Below are 17949 nucleotides of genomic sequence, written 5' to 3'. Positions count from 1 at the left end.
TGGAGGGTTGGGGGGCATTCCTTACTGCTCTGGTAGCTGCGCTTATCCACCTGTTGCTTGTGAGTACCCAAGTGTCACACCCTCAGACCCCAGACGCCCAAGTCCATTAGTTTAAAGGGTGATCTACTAAGTCAGCCAATCTGCCAGAAGTACTTCAGCATTCTCTAGAATCTTTAGAAATTTGCTCTAGATGTAGGAAAATCTCCCAGGCTGCATTGAAGGAGCTGCTGAAACAAGTTCCTTATCCTCGATAATTGTGTTGAACCCACTGCACAGTTAATATTCCTTTCAGACTGATGTTTCAAGGTCTTTCAAAGCAAAGGTGCTTGATATCTTATGAGCAGCCTTATTGTATCTTATAAGTTGAAAGAGCCTTCACTTCAGACTGAATTTGAGGATAGAAACAATAAAGCAAAATACATTACAATAGTAATAACAACAACAACATTAGCCTTCCGTTTAATCTTTCTTTGTGTAGCCCCAGTATGAACACAGATCTGCAGCCACTTTACTGCCTTAAAAAGTTGATTTATACCTTGGAGCACAGCTAAAATCATTGCTTTAGCACTGGGTCTTAAATCTGCCTAATGATTACAACCACAGAGGAAACCGGCAGGTTTCTGTTATAACCCTGTTTATGATGATACCCGGCTCCTTTCTAGGCACTATCTGTTGAAGATCCTCAGCTGTCAGATAACACCAGAGCTCCTGGAAACATAAAATAGACATCAGTGGTTAATTAGTAAGTGAGGGAATAAACAGCTTAATCATCCAATAATATTTATGTGAGCAACTTCTTGCAGCAGACTTCCTTAAAGCAGAGGTCCTAGTTAGCTAATTATTTTTTCTCGTCTTTGTTTCTTTGACTATTATAAGGCTACATATGGTAAGTGGGTCATGGCCATGCTGCTTATATCCACATTTATTGATATGAACTCAGAAAGAATGATTTCATTTGGGAAACCGAATGAAAATATGGAGGGTAGGGCCCCAGGGGTCCTGGCCATGGTGGTGTTGCAGAAGAGGAGGTTGTAAGGTGTTCCTGTGGTTGTGTATAACTTCTTTGATTGTCTGTGGTATTCGTTTTCCATTCATCTTTAGAAATACTCATATATTCACTCCACTTTCAGATTTGGGTTTAACTTAGTTGGTTGCTTTTGTAGGTCTCTCATTTTTTCTATGACCTGTGGCTAAAGGTTTCATTGATATGTGGTAAATGATATTTTTGCAGTTGTCTGTCTTACGCCTTTTTTTTTCTTCAAAGGCATTTTTTCCATTCATTCGCATATCTCAGTTGTGTTCTACATATATTTATGTATTCATTCAGGTGCAAATTTACCTTTTGCTTTGCAGAACTCTATTACTTTACAAGGTATGTTCTTAGCCAACCATTCTCTCATGTTTTGAATTTCTGTTCTATCAACCAAGCTTTTTCAGAGCACAGTGTTACCTCCACCACCCCTTTGTATCTCAATCAATTGCTGCATCTATCAGAGACTATTACATACCTTAACATTTGCTTCTCTGAATATTGCTTGATGGGAGGGAACTTTCTTTTGCATGGGACTTCCGCCCTAGACTGGGTTGAAATCCAACCAGTTCTTTCCTTAGGTGCACTTGAAATGGAAGTATTTTGAAATGGAAATATTTTAGAGAATCTTTGCTTCTCCTTGAAAGGAGGAGAATATCACAGCGGTTACGACACCTTTCTTGGCATATGGAGTATTATGGCTTCTCTTTTAATTATTCTGGATGTTATTTCTGGCTCCTGTCTTAGAAGGTCTGATAAATATGTGTGAAAGTCTCGTCATCACAACATGTACATCCCAGCATTTCCAGCATCACTTTTCCTCAGTGACCACCTTTCATGAGTATTTTAAGTCTCTTTCTCAACTTGCCCATTATGTGTGAGGTTACTACATGTAATTGTGGTGGTTGCATTTCTTTGTGAGTAAGTAATTGTAGTCACTGATAAAAGACATAGAATATAATTCGTCCCAGTTCTTAGCTCATTCCCTTTGCTGGTCTTAAGATCAATTTTCAACCTATCTTACATCAATATAATCGCGGCTTGAAGGTTATCTGGGGGCTCTGTTTTCATTCCTGTGTCAAAGGTGTTTTTGTAAAAATTCTCTCTGATCATGTTTCCAGGTTTTTTATGTTTTCATGGCTAAAATTTCCTGGGTATCATATATAATTTCCTATATAACATTGCTAGATCATTTGATTGGTTTGCAGAACTTCAGGGTTCTTTTACCCTATAATGGTACATGATTCCCAATATACTGACTAAAGAAGAGAAGTATCGACCAAGAAACATCAAATTGAATTGTTGCCAGGCTGTGAGATGAAATAGGAAATGGATTTATTTGCCTTGGGAACAGTTTTCTTAAAAATAAAAATGACTGTATGGATTCAGACATTAGGTGAACCATAGGCAGGTTGACTTCCATTTTTTATATTAAAATATTTTTCTAAGAACAACCACTATGGCACACCACTTGGGCATATACCTCCCTTTAGGGCTTAACTATTTAAATGGGGTGCAACACAGAGAGCCAAAGGACAGTTAAGAACATGCTCATCTCAGAAAAATCTATTCTCCAATTATTTATAAAGAGGTAAAATTCGGCCGATGCTCATGAGAGGTCATGGTGGAAAGTGAAGGAGCTCTGGCACTAACATGTTTCCTAAAAAAAGGTGTTAAATATCTTTGTATTTACTGATATTTTTGACACAGATACCTGTTACTGTCTCTGTTTCACAAACAGGAAAATGGAATGCTTGAGATAGCGACCGGATGGTTGAAGGTTTCTCAGCACATTCAGGCAGTCAGTGGATGGAACATGATCAAAATCAGCTTTAACATTTATGCAGCAAAAACATTTCTTTTCTTCTTCCGTAGTTTCCACATCAAGAAAACCCACCAACCTACTAGAAAGATTAGAGTTCCAATAACCCTTTTCTTTAACCCACGGTGGTACTCGGACTTATGTTAGGTGAAGCCAGCTCTGCTATATTAGAGATATTTCTAGCTCGGAATTACGTCAGTTTTGGAGCAACAACATAGGCAACAAACACACAAACAGTATTTGCATTAAGATATGCAATGTTATTTTTCTGAAAAAACGCAGACTGTTAAGTGTTACTACCATAAGCAGGTTTAATATCTTCTTGAATTAATCAATATTCACTTTGAGCATTACCATTCTCTCTTTTTTTTCCCCCTATTGCTTTTATGAGTGCTGTGTTCAGTAAGATTTATTAGGGAAATATATGTAAAGATGTGTCTAGATTTTGTGGAAGTGCAGTTCTAAGAGGCCAGATGATGCTAATTAGGACTACCAGACTGAAAGGGAGGTTACATAGGTTGTTACTTCTGTAGAGCTTATCCAGGGCTGCAGAGGAAGCATGGTGGGGAAAGAACCTCTCACAATTCTGACAGGGTGTGCGATGAAGGCTACAGACAGAACAATAACTGTTGAATTTGCTGGAGGAAGCTTATATGATGAAAAGCTTTGGAGAGGACAAAAGCAAGGGATGATAAGACTAGCCGAGGTATGTAGGACAGAGGAAAAAAGCAAAGACAGACATGCCTCCTGGTTGTCTTCTTTCCTTTATTTAGAATTCTGGTATGTGCCAATGTATTAAAAAAATACAACCTAATAGGAAACATAAAGTACTGAGCAAAAGAAGTCCAGATCCCATGCTTTGCAATACACACGCTCTGTTTGTGAACTAGGGAGTACACATCCACCTGAATTATGCAGCATTTATGAGACCTGAAGTCAGATCCAGCAACAAATCTGGATGTTTGTTTAAATATTGAATCATTCTCTGTACTTCTGCAGCCGACTTTATATACTTGTATTTGTTTAAGATAGAAAAGACTTCTTTCCTTCTACTGTGTAATGAACATTTGGATATATCTGAATATAATGTGTGTGGATCTGTGCATGTGTGTTTTAATACATTTTATTTAATGTGTAAGGACCATTCCTTACCTGATAAAAATGAAGTGATCCAACGTAAGTCACCGGACCAGATCCTTGAATATAGCGATTCCATGGATGTGAAAGGAGCTACCATACGACTGGGTTCAATGATTATGATAAATATGTATTTTCTGCTGATATATGGATATGCTTCTGTATATACTTGTGCATATTTTTATTTGTGTACATATATCTACTCATATATATATATATGCATGTACCTATATATTACTTACAAACGTTTTTCCTGAAATGTTATATCTCATTTCTTTCCAAACTGCATGCCTGCAAGTAATAAGAAAAGACAGTTTGAAGCAATTTATAAGACACAGTTCTGTAGGAACCGAGTTTGTCGAGCCCAGGTAATGACTCTTATTTTTCTAAAATTAGAAGCTAGTTCTGCCATCCAAGGATTTTAACAATAACAGTGACTACTTCTGTCTGTGGCGGATGTAAATGTATTCACTAAATAACTTCTGGAAAACTTTAGAGTTTTTGCTTAGGAAGTAAGTGAAGTGAAAAGCATCCGTCTCTAATTCAGTAGAAGACTTGAAAAACAAGGCAGCAGCAGTGGGGTCTGCATCTGGTGGTAAGAAGCATTACCATGCAGATGAATTAGCACAGTGTCGTTTTCTCAGACCTAATATCATGAATCAGGAACATGGTAGAAACTATAATTGTGAAACTAATTTCTACTATGAAGCATAGGTTAATACGTATGTTTGGCCCTTCAGTGAAATATTAACTTTGAGATATTCCACGCAGTGCTATGCTAAGGCAATCCAGCAGAATGTGAATGGAATTACCTAGGCACTGGCTAATGCTGTGTGCAAACAAAGGTGGCCTTTGCATAATTTTGTTTTTAGAATATGCCTTTATATTAGATTTCAAAGCATTTCTGGGAAATACGTGCAGCTGTTGGCATTCAAAGTATGAGTTTGCATGCACTTTCAGTTAATTTCTGGGAGAGGTACCTGTGTAGCTGCAGCAAGCTATAAAAAGTCTGATTGTCCCTTACCAGCGATTTTATCAGTGATAATTTTGTTACTTGGTGTTGGGCGTGAACTGAATCATTCACTAGAATGGAAGAAACTGCATCGTCTGTGTCTCTTGCTGTGGGAACAAAGCTGACAGGCAAAGGCAAGTAATGGCCTGGCGTGTCCAAGGGTTAAGTGCTGCAGAGAGGTTGGGAAAGCTCAGATCGGCCGCAGTGCAGCACGCAGAGACACTAGAGACCTGTGCAGCTTCCCTGGGCGCGTGTGAGGACCTGTAAATCACTAGGCAAAGTCAGAGACTAATTCCAGGATTTGAACAATAATGCAATTTGCGAAAGCAGATACTAAAAAACCCGGGTAAGATCACGGATGTTGTAGGGCTAGGCCGTAAAGCTAAGCTTATTAATTTGAGCAGTTACCAGAGCTTATAAAGCACTGAGGTCTGCAGGCAGATGACCTGGCCCGGGCCTGAGGCTTAGCTAAATGAGCAGACCCGGGGAAAGGACTGGGCACGGCACGTAAAGTCGCCGGACGCGCGACGTGACGAAGCGAGGCGGTCAAGAGGCAGCGGCAGCGCTGCGGCAGACGGCTGCGCTGCACGGGGGGGCAACGTGAGAGACAAGCAGGCTTCACAGGTGATGGGAGGGGGGCGGTGGGGACCTGTCAGAGGGTGTGGTCTTGCAAGGCCAACAGAGCCTCAGTAACATGGCGGTAGCACTAGGTAAAGCCATGTTCACTTCGGTAACAGTATCAGAAGTACCGAATTTGGGTGCAGATACTGCAAGACTGAGACCAACGGAAGAAAAATAATTAGCGGCAGGATGTTTATTTGGGAGGCAGCTGCAATGGAGAAAGGCAGGGGCCAAGGCAGGGGTCAAGGCCGAAGAAGAACGATCCTGGGAAAATGGAGAGGACGGGGATGAGGGGGGCTGGGAGGCAGCAGCAGCTGCGTCCGTAGGGCTATGGGAGGAGAAGCTCCTGGGTGTGAGGGGCCCGGTGCCAGGCTACGATGGGCCAGGAAGGAGGGGTCCCTTCAGTCCCAAAGGCCACGGGACTTGGCAGCTTCCTTTCTGCATAAGCACCAATTCATCGAAGTGCGGGGTCTGAATATAATAAAAAGGGACTTTGTGGTTAATGAGAGACTGAGATGGATTTGTTGAAAATTTTGCTTCTCAAATGTGTTAGCAATCAATAAGAAAACAGGAATTCATGCAGTTAATAAGGCAAAACGAGACAAAGTATATGGTAATAAATGAACGAAAGACTGGGTGAGTAGACAGGAAAGAGGGAGATAGATACACCGTAAAATGAAGATGGTCAGTGATGTTTGTTGGTGCCCAGTAGCAGTAGTTCGAGGAATACATAACAAGGCTTTCGATAAAAGCATTCATGTCACACGTTACAAGCTACTAGCAAACTGAAAGACACGTTCATGAACATACAGCTAGAAGACAAATGGACGGCGATGATGCAGAAGTCTTGCTGGGGCACTTAATACATTCCCCAAACACGGCACTGCAACAGAAATAGCCACTTGTCACATGTCACATGAAATAGCTTAGCAAATAAAAGGTTGGGTTTTGGTTTTTTTTTTAATACGTGCTACCTATGGTGCATCGTCACAGCAGGCTTATAAGAAAAGATTAGTCACTGCATGATGTTCAGATAAAACGCTATCAGAGGTGTTCACAAAGGCTAATTTAGTCTGCAAGATCAGGTGTCCTCTCCTGTTCAAGGCGGGAGCTTATGCCTTCTGGGAAATGGCCTGTCCCCTCCATCCCCACGTGCAACTAAATAAACCCCATAAAATGTCATTAGGCAGAACAGCCCTGCTGAGCACTGCCTACCCTAACCCTCCTCCCCCTCAAACCATGGTGACCATCTCCAAACTGCTACCGTGCTGTTGCCATTGAACAAAACCTGTCCGGTGTCTGGGATGATGCTGTCTGTCATGGGCCAAAGTTACACCAGGGAGTGTGAACAGTGAAGCACCAGCTGTCGTGGAAAATTGCTTGAGACAGTGTCATGAGCCAGATCCTGCAGGCACTTGTCTTACCACTGGTTTTGGAGGGCATCTAGGAAGATTAATTGTGGCTTCTATGAGGTAATTATCCTAACTGCAGCCTTCTTAATGTAGGGTGAAATTGTGGCTAGCTTTCTGGGCTTTGACAGAAAAGAGTGAGTGAGCCCTGTCATTCATCCAGAGGTCAAGACGAAGATTGCACACTTCAGATTTCAGTGCAAATGAGGAATGAAGGACAGGACCCCGACCTTGCCTTCCAGGATTACAAGAAGAACATGGGATTGATGGCAGCATCATGGGAGAAAATATGGTATTATCATGTAGAATATTGGGAAGTGAGAGAAGACTCAGCCACTGCTTTCTCTACAATCTAGTCCTGAGACAGCACAGCTGCAAATTAACTGTATGTGAAGACTTGTAGGAAAGCTCCAAGCCTGACAAACAGAAGTGTTGAATGAAACCTTTCAACAAGGCTATTATGCTTGTGACTCTGATGGGGAGAGATCGTTAAGTATGAAATGGTGAATTGGGAAATACTTTACCCTCTTCAGTTGAAGAACAGGCTGATGATGGAGAAGACTTGAACCATCTATGGAATGAAATGAGAATGGCTTAAAGGGACATGTCAAAATGTTAAATTAGCCTTACTCATTTATAGTGGCCTGTAGTTAGAACAGAAGAAATGATGAATCATGTTGTTACTGAAACTAGGGTGGCACTACAAATATGTGTAAAAATATATATGCCATGGAAAATGTAGTCATTAATGAGAACAAAGTAAAAATACATTTTTAAGCAAGAAGATTAAAATAGCGAGTGGCGATGTCTGCTGAGTGACATGTGGACTCTATCTAATAGAATCAAACAAGTATAAGCAATATGTGGATCCAGAATGGTTTGAACAGGTTCCCAGCTGAGCACCATTTAGTCAGTTTTTCCCTGGAGATGAAAGCTAAGCTTTTGGATATTCTGCCTCGTTTGACTCTATGAGGTACATTTTAGGGTCATCGTCAGAGAAAGGAAGATGAAGAAGAACATATCTGGTTTTTTGACTGGGATGGAAATAGTTGGTAAAGATCTTATGCCTTTGTGAAAAATGATCAAAAGTGGAATGACAGACAATGGCACTATATTCTGCATTTTTTCGTCCTATTTTCTCAATAGGAATTGTCCTGCCATTGAAATGGCTGGACTGAATGATGTTGGGTGTGCTGGACACACAAAACCATGACAAAACATAGACGTGTGGCTGTTTGTGTGTGTGCATCCAAATAAAACTATCCCCTAAATGGGAAAATTCCGTGTGATTAATGCCCACTCACATCTATGCCAAGTCATCTGTGACTTAACGGGGCTTAATGCTGTGCTTAGATCACTGCTTGAGAACACCCAGGACTGACGCGGTCAGGGAGCACTGGGTGAGGTGAATCACATATTACACAAAGTCGACAGCAGTGGGGAGCATGGAGGGCTGCAGGTGGAGGATCCACCTCTCTCTCTGAAAAGGCCATCAGATAAGGAACTGCTCTGAGAACGACGAGCTGTCAGGAAGGCGTGGTGCTCTAGCAATAATTACCGAACTTTGTCCAGGCAGACAGCTGAGAGTTGTGACAAGTAATCCTCTCCGCTGTCAGATATACAAGCTGTGCTGGCTAATCTCCTGCCTGAGACTCGCTGCGTGTGAGACTCTCCACGACCCTCTGTGAGACTCTGCGAGACTCCTCTTGTCCCTCTCTCCGCTAATTGCATGAACAGAGGCTCGTGGTTTCTTCTGGTTAGCATCCTTGCTCTACCTTCGGTTGAAGCAGAATCAAAGGTACAGGTGTGGAAATACCAAGGGATGTGACGGAGGGTCTGGTCTGCCGTGTGACAAGAGCACTATTTTTTTCAAAGGCTTCCTATCTGCTTTCAGGTGAACACATTTAGAAAGGATCGTTATTTTTACTTCCAGTTCTCCTAGTCACGCCTCTATGAGATTCAAAGTCTACGTAAGATTTTCTGTGTTGAAGTTCTGGTTTAAGGGAAATATATTCAGTTCCTGAGTATATTTTTCTTTAGTTTTGTAAATAAGGGTTTTACTTCTAGAAGGCACATTAATAAAAATGGAATAAATAATGTAGTCTCTGGGAGTTGGGCTGAGTAATGAATTCAGGATTTTGGAATAACAGTAGTAGGGATGAATATCTCATCAAATGGTCATTTTAACCCCCCCCCTAAGCACCACAGTGCTCCAACCCATTTTGTAACAGGGGAATAAATATTATTTCATCCTAATCAGTTCATTGTTGCTCCAGTACCTTAGAAACCTATTTATTTCAGAGATCACCGTATTAAAAAAATAATAAATAAAGAAGACCCAGGGCACTGCTTTACTCCCGAAGTAAGCTTTTGTCTCCTGGTTTTGGAGACCGGTTGTCTTCATGACCCTGTAAGCCCAGGCAGGAGTAAACAGCAGTACATTCCCTTGGTGAGCCGCTGTCTTTCCACCCTTAGCAATGAATGAAGTTATGACAGCACGGTGAAATACTTAGAGACACGCATTAAACCGTGGCAGTTGTCCTCCCCCTTGACAAGGCAGTTGGCTGTGGGCCCAATCCTGAACCAAAGTTGATTTCAGGGACAAAAACGGACAGTCAGTAAAGAAGCTGCCGCTGGCAGCTGATAGACAGTAACTTTCTCCTTACTTTCCCAACGACATTCAGCAGTAAATCTGTCTTGATCACCCTTTATCTGCCTAATTTTAATCCTACCCTCCAAGCCATGAAGAAGCACATAACTGTAGCATTCCTCATCCCTTAAAAAGAGTAAGGCAATTTAAGGCCCAGATGATGTCTTAACCCTATTCTCAGCCCTGGAAATCTGAAGGGAAGTTAAATTGGGGCACCTTTCTTTCTTCGCACAAAGGAACTGGCAATTTCTGCCCACAGTGGCACACGCCAAGCTCTTATTTCACAGCACCACACTCTTGCAAAGCTCTTTCTGCATTTTCAAGTCTTGCTGAATTTCCTTAAGAAAATCTAATCCAGGGATATCATCTTTCAGTGTAAATTCGTATCCATCCTCAGCATTAGAAGATACTGTTGAATCCAAGAGCTGCAGACCGTTGAATTTACTGCTGCAGTTTCACCTCCTGAACCTTTTGTTAGACTACTGTTGTGGTTTAACCTGGTAGGTAGCTAAAACAAACACACAGCCCTTCGCTCACCCCCACCCCCGGCAGTGGGATGGGGGAGAAAATCGAAAACAAGGGTAGAACTTGTGGGTCGAGACAAAGACAGTTTAATAAGACAGCAAAAAGAAACAAATAATAATAATGATAATAACAATGACAAAAGAATATACAAAACAAGTGATGCACAGCACAATTGCTCATCACTTGCTGACTGATGCCCAGTAGTTCCTGAGCTACGGCCCCTCCCCAGCCAACTCCCCCAGTTTATGTACTGGGCACGATGTCATATGGTATGGGATACCCCTCTGGCCAGCCTGGGTCAGCTGTCCTGGCTGTGTCCCCTCCCAGCTCCCCGTGCACCCGCAGCCTGCTCACTGGCAGCCCAGCACAAGAAGCTGGACTGTCCTTGACTGCTCAGCAACACCCCAAAACATCAGCATGTTGTCAACATTATTTTCATCCCAAATCCAAAACACAGCACTATACCAGCTATCAGGAAGAAAATTATCCCATCCAAAACCAGGACAATTACCTAACACAACTAACCTCAAACCCAACCCCAAGCTGATGACTTCCCAGGTCACAGCTCCTTTTGTTTGGGTCTTGCAGCCTTTTTCCTAATTCTGTACACTTCAGAAAAAAACCCAAGGACTTTACTCAGGTGTTAATTCTTTTCTAAGATGAACTGGAGTCCAGTCCCAGGCAGATATAGAGCTATAACTTAATGATTTCTCACCAGATGAAATATTTCTTTGACATTTAACCCTTCCTCTGTCTGTGGGCCTGAGGAAGGTGTGTAACAGTCTGTTCAGGCTATTACATAGGCTCAACCAAACTCTTTCTTCTTCACCATTTTTCCTAAACCTAAGCCCAACCTTAATACAAGACTAAATCTGACTTTAGGGACTAACATTTCTCACTGATACCATTATTGCCCTTGGGACCAAATGTCATCTTTTATTTCTTCAACTGCAGGAACATACAATATTAATTTTACCTTCTCAACTCTGAACTTTCCTTTCATCCGAGTCTGACTCGGTGCATCAAGGACTTTCTGTCTAAGTTCTTTGCGCTTAACACCAACTCTCTTCCAAATCATGACAGCTCTCTTGACATGAAACACTAAGATCCTTTCTGGGGCCTTTGCTTTTTTATCATGACCAACATATACAACCTAGAATCTAACCAGTTCCTGTAGGAGACAGCTCCTTCTCTTAAATCAGGTATTCAGTTTCAGGTCCAGGTAACACCCAATCTCTTCCTCAGCCTTCAGACCACTGACACTAACTCAGCCCTTGATCCTTTAATTTTCTTGACCCTAACTCAAATCTTAGCAGTAGCCCTAAACAGAGTTTAAGCAAAAGAAAACGCTCTTTCCAACTAGTAACCCCCAAAATATATAGCAAGAAATTCTCCTCTTGAATTTTAAATTTTTCTAATCCTGATCTAAATCTGAACCCTTATCTCAGCCTGACACTGTAAAACTACTGATTTTAAAGCTCTCACTGCTGAAAGAAAATGCTTTTAAATAGCATACAATTTGAATTCCCTACCAAAGTAATTTTACATGGCTTTCTATCGTGTACCAAATGAGTAGGAGAGAGACAGCTGTGTTTCAGCTTTGATAGCTGCAATCAGCGCTCATCTCTTTTCTGGAAAGGTAGGTTTTGTAATAACCTGATTAAGCAGAAAGATCATTGGCTATATTTGCTGGTATAGTTCTCTTTTTTTCTCTCAGTACTTGTTTTTTTCTTTTTGGCAACTTTCAGGTTTTGCTTCAGAACATCATAAATTTCAGATAAACACAGTGCAAAACACTTACGAATTGCCATAAACAACACTTAGGGGTGTTAAAGCCATATTTTGTTTCCTGTTCTGAATCTGTTTTGTCTCTGGTGCCACAATAATCTGTCTCACTCATATGCACAGTGGCACTGCTAATTGTCCTTAATTGAGACTAGTGGTATCTAATATACTACAGTGGTTTTCTGCTGAATTTTGATCGTGTGCGTACTGATGAGGGAATCCAGACTCAGGCATTATACCTGCCTATTGCTGTTTGGACAGTCACAAACAACGCAGCACGAGAGACCTCCTCCCTTTATAGGCAATGTTTCCAGGCTCACATAATTGTCGACAGTTATCTAAAGATTTTAATATTCCCTTACTTCTTTCTGTCTGCTGAAATGCAATCCCTGTGAATATAACGATGAGGAGGCAAATTAGTTTCTTTATGTGGAACTAGTTTTCCTCAACATTTGTGCTGGGTATTGAGAAATGGAGGGATAATAAAAATATTTCTGCCAAGGAAAGTTGATCTTAGCAGAGTTTTACATCCTCCATATTTCCCAGGTGGGCATATAGAGGAAGGAAAAGACAGCATCACAGATTTAATAGTTTCCACTAACACACATTAAAGCCTGATACAAACACAAGTAATTTCAGCCAAGTATGATTTGTATTGACACACCTAGGTTATGATGGGGGCAAACTCCTGTTGCCTTCAGTAGCCTTTGAAACAGGTTTAAATACCAGGAACATTTCTGTTGATAGCAGACTCATCTTTTCCTCTTTCTTCATTTCCGTCTGAGCTACTCAACGTGCATTTTAGTCATGGTAGCTTGACAAGAAGTGCAATACTTCTCTTTACGGAGCTTGCAGAATTCCTTTGGCATAGGTTCAGCCAGCCAGAGGTGTGGAGAGCTGTGACTCCCTGGCACTGCTGGGTTGGTGGATGGCGTCAGCGCAAATTGAATTACACCAGCCTCAGGCAGCATATTTCACTTTTAAAGTATTTATAATCTGTACAGATACTGATGACGTTTTACTGTTATTGCCGAGTCCACCACATGAGCACTTTGCAGCTCTGAAAGAGTCTGATATTGCCAATCAGATATTGCTTAACACAGCCTTGTCTTCTAGCGTAATCTTAGCTTTTGATTTTGCATCATGCTTGGTCGGCTCTGTACATAGGCACACCTAGCAGTGAGAATTAGGGTGAGGATTTTGGAGTGTTGCCTTCTCAGCACCTTGATAATGGTAAGATTGAAATGTCTGCAGCAGGCATTTGAGCGTGTAACATGTTATGTCTGCAGGAGATGCATCGAGATGTTTCATGGAAACAGTGGTGTCCATTGTACCTCAGGAAGCACAAGAAAGCCAAAATACAGTAAAATGTGCTTTTATATGGAATAAGAATGTATGTGGAATGGAATATAAGATGGAAAATGTGCTCTTTTGTATAGGAAAACAGAAATTAAAGCCCACAGTAACACAGAACTATCCAGCTTTTCTCTTCCTAGGCAACTTCTCAAATGAGAGACTGTTTGCTGGTGCCCGGCTACAAACAGTAATTGGAAAAGTTTTCTGGCTTCAAGGATGATTCATAAATTAATTCACAGAATAGAAGGTTATCTCACCAGTGGGATAAGCATTTGGGCTGGCCTAAGTACAGTATCAATTCCTCTGGCATTAAATAACCTTTCTTTTTCTGACAGACATTAATGGCCTTTCAGGTAGTGGCATGTAGTTTCCTCTGCCATTTACTTTCTGAGAAAGCTCTCGTATTGTTCCCAGTTGTTACAACTCAGTTTAAAATTCTGCTCCATACAGGGTAAAGATGAATATATCATCAAGTCAAAGCCCCATTAGAGAATCAGGTGGTAGAAAACCAGTGTGAAAAATATATGGCTTTGGTTAATTGCTCATTTGTATTCAACCTTAGTGATGGAGGTTATATTTTCTGTGGGAGGGTTAGTACCTCTATCTGAGAGCAAATCCAGAGATTGGGCCAGAGAAGTCTTTTTGAATTTGTAAAGGGCAGGCAACTAATTTATCTCATAGGCATGGCTCTGGGTGCAATCTGAAACCAAACAGCTGGAGCCATTTTGGCAGATGGAAACGGCACATCATAAGCAGTACATAGTACCAGATACAGGACGAATAGGCTGCATTAAAAATAATTTTTAAAAGGCTAGTAAAACATCATGCAGAGGGACTTAAAATGTCCTGAGGCATCCTCAGTGTTATATAGAGTATGGAAAAATGAACAGAAAATTCCAACTCTCGCTATCATTTCGGAACATACATTGCAACACGACACATCCTTTCTTTAACATTAGAGGGACCAAAGTTATGAATCCATCCTTGTGTATAATGGTACAATAAAAAGAAAATAAAGTATTTGTCCAACAAAACACAGAGGTGAAAAGCAAAGGCCAAATACAGGGGAAAAAAAGACTTAATGGCTCAAAAGCCGTCACTGTCCTGTTATGGATCTATTTTCATGTGGGGTCGCCCAATCTAGTGGAGTTTTCACATACAGACTTCAGCAAGTAGCTTTGTTCAGTTTACCTACGCTGGTTATTGCAGATCTGCTGCTTTGTAAATATTAGCTGTGAGGCTAAGTCCACTTTCTCTTTGTTTTTGGTGAGATTTCAATTAGTAAACATTAATTTTAGAAGTAAAAGGATTAAAATGAAAAGGATTTGACAGTGTCAAATGGTATTTCACATGGCTTGTGTTTGTGGTTTTTTCCTGTGAAAACAGTTTTTGCTTTGAAACTCTTTGATATCAGTAACATTTAAAATCAGAATTTTAATTTTGTCTAAATGAGAAGTTTTAATAATTTTGTTTTTTTCCCTGTGGAGAAATGTATCCTTTTCTTGTTTAGTTCAAATGTAAAGGAAAGAAAGTTAGAAAACTCACAATACTTCATGAAGACATGTATAAAATAGAATTTTCTACACTATATAATGCTCTCAAGTATTTGTCATTTTGTATTTCTGAATTAAGAAATAAATAATCAAAACAGTGAAGGAAAAGTTGTTATAAAAGATATGTGTATGCATGCTTTTCCAGAGGGCATAAAGCAGAGTGATGGTTTTAGTAAAGTATTTTATACTGTTGGTTTCTGTTTTGAAAGCATGCCTTCAGCGAGAGAGCAAGTCTAAGAGTTTCTAATGGTCTAACACTCATTCTGTTTCTTATTTGCATTTCCTCTGTTTTTGTAAGATTACACTAATTAAGATGATGTTCCTGCCTTCTATTGCAAAGAAACATGAAAATCTGGGAAGTCATTAATACCACTATCTGAAATGAGAATTCTATCTGTGTAAGTCAGGAAAGATATATAGGACACTGCTTTATAAAACAGAGATAACAGGTAAAGAATCGCTCTGTTTTTCTACCCCTTTGTGGAGGGGTACGTGTCTCCCTACACAACATGAAAATATCCATTCAGACAGTATGATGAAAAGCCATCTTCTCTTCCCCCACTTTTTTTTTGCTGATATATTATTCAAGCTAATTTTTTTAATATCCTATATCTAGATCTCTGTGGGGAGAAGATAAAACCCCAAATGCCAGATACCTTTGTCAAGAGACCATGTCTTATATTTGCTGCCATTCTGGCCACCATCCCACACTGTTTTGGGGAGGAGTGGCTGGAGAGCTGCCCAGCAGAAAGGGACCTGGAGTGCTGGTTGACAGCCGGCTGAACATTAGCCAGCAGTGTGCCCAGGTGGCCAAGAAGGCCAACAGCGTCCTGGCCTGTATCAGCAGTAGTGTGGCCAGCAGGAGCAGGGCAGGGATCGTGCCCCTGTACTCGGCACTGGTGAGGCCGCACCTCGAATCCTGTGTTCAGTGTTGGGCTCCTTACTACAAGAAGGATGTTGAGGTGCTGGAGCGTGTCCAGAGAAGGGCAACGGAGCTGGTGAGGGGTCTGGAGCACAAGTCTGATGAGGAGCGGCTGAGGGAACTGGGGGTGTTCAGTCTGGAGAAGAGGAGGCTGAGGGGAGCCCTCATCGCTCTCTGCAACTACCTGAAAGGGGGTTGTCGTGAGGTGGGTGTTGGTCTCTTCTCCCAAGTAATCAGCGATAGGACGAGAGGAAATGGCCTCAAGTTGTGCCAGGGGAGGTTTAGATTGGATATTAGGAAAAATTTCTTCACTGAGAGAGTGGTCAAGCATTGGAACAGGCTGCCCAGGGAGGTGGTGGAGTCACCATCACTGGATGTGTTCAAAAAATGTGTAGTCATGGCACTTCAGGACATGGTTTAGTGGTCATGGTGGTGTTGGGTTGACATTGGACTTGATGATCTTAAAGATCTTTTCCAGTCTTAATCATTCTGTGATTCTGTGATTCTGTGATTCCTTCCATAAGGATGCAGGCTGGAAACAACTCTGTAGCAGCGATTGCTTACACACCATGGCCATCCGACGGTGGTTCCCTGCACCTCCTGCACCCTCAGAGCCTTTTGCGTACACACTTCTGTGACACCCCAAATCCTGTGGTTCAACATGGTCTTTAAATGATTGCTGACCTTCTGGCAAGAAGCCCTAAATTATTAAGAGCCCACCAAACCAGCACGACTTCTTGCTCATAGCAGTTTTTATTTTGCCTCAGCTGACAGATAAGGCCAAATCAAACAAAATGAAGCTTTTCATTTTTTTTTTTTAATTCAGCATATTTGCAATTTCTACTTATAAATATTTAGCATCCTGACAGCTGGGTATTATGGATGTGACAACTTGAATGTAAAATCCTGTGCCTTCACAGCATATGGCACAATAAGCTTTATTGGGTAACAAAACAAATGCAAGTATGTTTTTTTCCGCCGTAGCAGTGAAATGATGAAATAGAAATGCCATTTAAACTTGGATGGTATGTTAGCACAGAATTTGTTTCAGGTAGAAAAATTGGGAGTCAAAAGAAAAATGGAAACTATCAATGAAATACAATATTCTGCGTTAAGTATGTTACAGCTTTTAAAGCCCCAGTCATGAAGAAATGACAACAGTGATGTTGGTGGGATTTACAGGGTTGAACGAGGTCATTACTGTATTTCATGACCACACCCAGGGCCTAAAACTCATGATTTAGGAGTAACAAAAATTACCATAGGAGGCAACCTCAGCGAAAGCATGTACATATGTGTTAGTTTTTAAACAATTTTTTTTTTTCAGAACTGGAAAACAAAAGGATATTCTTCCCATTTAGAGAATGGGGCGGATCTCTAGAGGCATTTCCACGTGCATCTGAGCTATGGGAACAAATATATAGGCTAAAAGATAAATAAATGTTGTACATGGACAAAAGTTGAACTAGTTGCAATCTACAATCATTGTATGGTGAAAATTAGCCTTGGCCTATTTTCTTCTCAAACCACAGTCTCATTAGGGGATATTTTGCCTGGGCAACTCTGCTTTCTCCATGGAAATGACCGTTTTTCTGGAGTAGCAGGAAAAGGTACGCTCTTAAGCAGAAATGCCAGCACAATGCAGGATTGTGTCTATACTTAGGGGAAGGACACATTAGCCTGGGGAAAAGGAGGACTGAAAACTTTCAGCAATGAAACAGAATAACCCTTTGGGATTAGCTATGGCTGGATGGTGTGGACACCCAGATATTCACCAAATTCAGTGCAAAGCTAGCAGTTAATTACAGTCAACAGGGAAAAACAAAATCCTGATTATGTCCTTGGGATATCCTGATCCTCTTCCTAAAGAAGGAAAGTAAAAACGCTGTAAATTAAACATAGATTGTCTTTCCCAAGATACCCCTTCCCATGAATGGTTGCTGGATTCAGCAGCAAAGCCCATCAAAGGAGATATCTTGAGTGAAATCATTAGGATTGGCTTTGACTTCACAGAGCTGCTAAACTAACCACCAGTGTAAAAGTAAAAGAAGAAAAGCTGGTGCCCCTGGCTTGTTTTTTCTTTGTTGGTTGTGTTTTCCTTAAAATTCCAGAGATGCAATTCTGTAT

The sequence above is a fragment of the Phaethon aethereus genome, assembly GCF_964289735.1.
Source record: "Phaethon aethereus genome assembly, chromosome: 8".
Taxonomy (NCBI): Eukaryota; Metazoa; Chordata; class Aves; order Phaethontiformes; family Phaethontidae; genus Phaethon; species Phaethon aethereus.
The sequence above is the reverse complement of the archived record's forward strand: the minus strand, read 5'-3'. Positions refer to the sequence as shown.